Source organism: Cervus canadensis, chromosome 13 (assembly GCF_019320065.1).
Source record: "Cervus canadensis isolate Bull #8, Minnesota chromosome 13, ASM1932006v1, whole genome shotgun sequence".
Lineage (NCBI taxonomy): Eukaryota > Metazoa > Chordata > Mammalia > Artiodactyla > Cervidae > Cervus > Cervus canadensis.
This window is the reverse complement of record NC_057398.1, coordinates 35,334,552-35,337,156: the sequence shown is the minus strand read 5'-3', so window position 1 is coordinate 35,337,156 and position 2,605 is coordinate 35,334,552. Positions and strand designations below refer to the sequence as shown.

Genomic DNA, 2,605 nt, shown 5'->3' with positions numbered 1-2,605 from the left:
GCTCCTTGCTTCTTGCCTGGAATGCTGATGTAATAGCTAGGGCTCCAGCAACTCTCTTGGCTCATGAGGTGACAGTAAGACTGAAAGTCACATGCTAAGAATGGCAGAAGAGAAAGGTAGGAAAAATCCAGATTCTAGCTGACACTGTAGACCTTTGACACATGGAATTTCTTATATGAAAGGGAAATAAAGCTCTATTTTAAGTCTTTATTTATGGCTTCCATCATTTACACAGTTCTTATCTGTGACATCTATTATAAAGAATCACTTAAGTACCCAACATTTTATTTTATCAATTTTGGAAGGAAATTCCTCTAGGATACATTGTACATCCTCTTCCTTTTCAAAATCAAGCATGTAGTGTATGTAGTGAACAAAGTTGGAAGATAAAATACAGAACACCCAATCAACTTGAATTTCAGGTAAGCAAGAAATAGATTTTGAGTAAAAGCATGCCTCAAATATTAGATGGGACATACTTATACTAAAAAATATTTAGCTGTTCATCTGAAATTCAAATTTAATTGAGAGTTCTGTATTTTTATTTGCTGACTCTGCCAGTCCTAACTGAGCAGGCTCTTTTCTTGCTGTTACCTAACCTATGATGAGGTGTATGGTGATGCATTGGGGACCTACTGAGGTGTAGAGGGCTCTTAGGCATTGTGGAAATAGACCCAGATTGCCACACTTTTTATTCCTTTTTAAAATATTTTTTATTTAGTTAGTTATTTGGCTGCACCAGGTCTTCATTGTGGTGTGAAGAATCTTTTTGTTTTTTGTTCTGTTGGGTTTTTTTTTTTCTTGTTCAATAAGTTTATTATTGTCTTATCTGAAAAATCTTGATAGAAAATCGTGGTTTGGTTTAACTCTCGGCAGCTCGTTCCTGAGCTCTGAGGAAGCTTGGCTTCTTCTGAGCGACCCCATCTTTTTTCTGGGCAAGTGACATTTTGGGACGGTTCCACCTCTTCTTTTTAACTTCTTTCTTAGGCTTCTTCTCATACACTGGATTCTCTCGTATTGCAGCATGAGCTTTCTTATACATCTCCTCCATCATGTCTGGAGTTACGTTGTTCTTTATGTACTGAGAGAATTGTTTCTTGTAAGCATCTTCATCTTCTTCAATCAGGTAACGCATGTAATCTGCAACGTTCTGTCCCATGATGTGCTTTTGGTGCACCTCGGCACTGAATTCTTTGCTTTCTGAATCACAACCAGGGAACTGTTTGGTACTGTGAGGGATAGACAAGCCTCCATCGACAGCTCCCTTTAGGGCCCCCAAAACTTTATTCCCAGTAGTAGTTCTGGCAAGTCCTGCATCCAAGTAACAGGTGAAGGCACCAGGTTGACCATCAGTACTTTCCACACTGTATTCATCTCCAGTCACTTCGACTTGGCCTTCATAAATTTTGTCCATACCAAACCTATTAAGAAGCCTGCAGGCCCGCAGCAGGCCAGTACAATATGCTGCAGCATAATTTGTCAGGCCAACCTTCACCCATATTTTGGGAGTTTGTGAGCATAAGCTGCACAAACTATCATATCTCCTTCTATACGGGCATAAGCAATCTGACAAATGATATCTCTGTTCATTACACAAACAATCATTCTGTATTTAGGTGTGTTGTACTTATTTTTATCTTGGATTACCAATCATTTCCGAGCATAGTAGTCAGTTTTGCCCTCTCACCTTCTTCTGAATTTCACTTGGTATCTGTTGAAGTAGGCCTTGTTCTTGACAACTTTAACAAACCCCATCCTGCGGAACAGAAGCCCGATTCTGCAGCTTGCTACAGAGCTGCAGAACCAGCATGGCTCCGGGGGGGAGAAAAAAGGTCTGTTGGGTTTTTTTAGCTGTGGCATTTGAACTCTTAGTTGAGGCATGTGACATCTAGTTCCCTGACCACTCAGCTAGGTTTATGCCGATGTATGGGATTGAACCCTGGGTCCCCTGCTTTGGGAGCAGAGTCTTAACCACTGAACCACCATGGAAGTCCCATGCTTTTTATTCTCATTCTGCTCTTTCTAATGTTCCTGTTTCTTATCGATCGCCCTGTCTCCTGCTGTCTAAGTGAGTCTGCCTGTCTCAGCCCCTCACCCCATGGATGATGTGCTCTGGAAATCTGTGGGCAAACACGGCACTTGGAACATGGAGCTGGAAGTCTGGGTCTCACTCCAGGTCCCCCCACTTTCAGTTCTATGACCTGGGGCAGCTCATTTGACCTGTGTGAGCTTGGTTTCTGCCTGTAATATGGGGGGTAGCCAGAGCCGCCTCCTGCGTTACATGAGGCTTAAGCGTGGGCAGTGCTGGGGCAGCACCCAGCCCTGAGTAAGCACTCCGCAAATGGAGTAATTGCTGTGTGGTGGGCTGAGCAACCGGATAACCAAGCCTGAGAAACAGGATCTGAGGAGAGACCTTCTATGAGTAAAACATGAGCAACAGGGATGCTAAGGTCACCGAGAGGAGGGGTGGGAGGGAGACTGGGGGCCGAAGGTCAAAGTCAGAGGAGAGTGGGTGAGCTCGCACAGGGCGGCCGATGATGGGGGCCAGGCCAGGGATGGGGGTGCAAGTGTGCCTGTGTGCTGTTAGGTGTCCCTCCACCCCAGA

General features: G+C 44.2%; 1 pseudogene across 1 annotated transcript; it reads right to left on the bottom strand.

Moving 5' to 3' along the window:
• Positions 1 to 772: 772 nt before the first annotated feature.
• LOC122452029 lies at positions 773 to 1,761 on the bottom strand (annotated as a pseudogene). The gene has a single exon (XR_006272570.1). The product of XR_006272570.1 is annotated as a 60S ribosomal protein L5-like (transcript).
• Between the last annotated feature and the right edge of the window lie 844 nt (positions 1,762 to 2,605).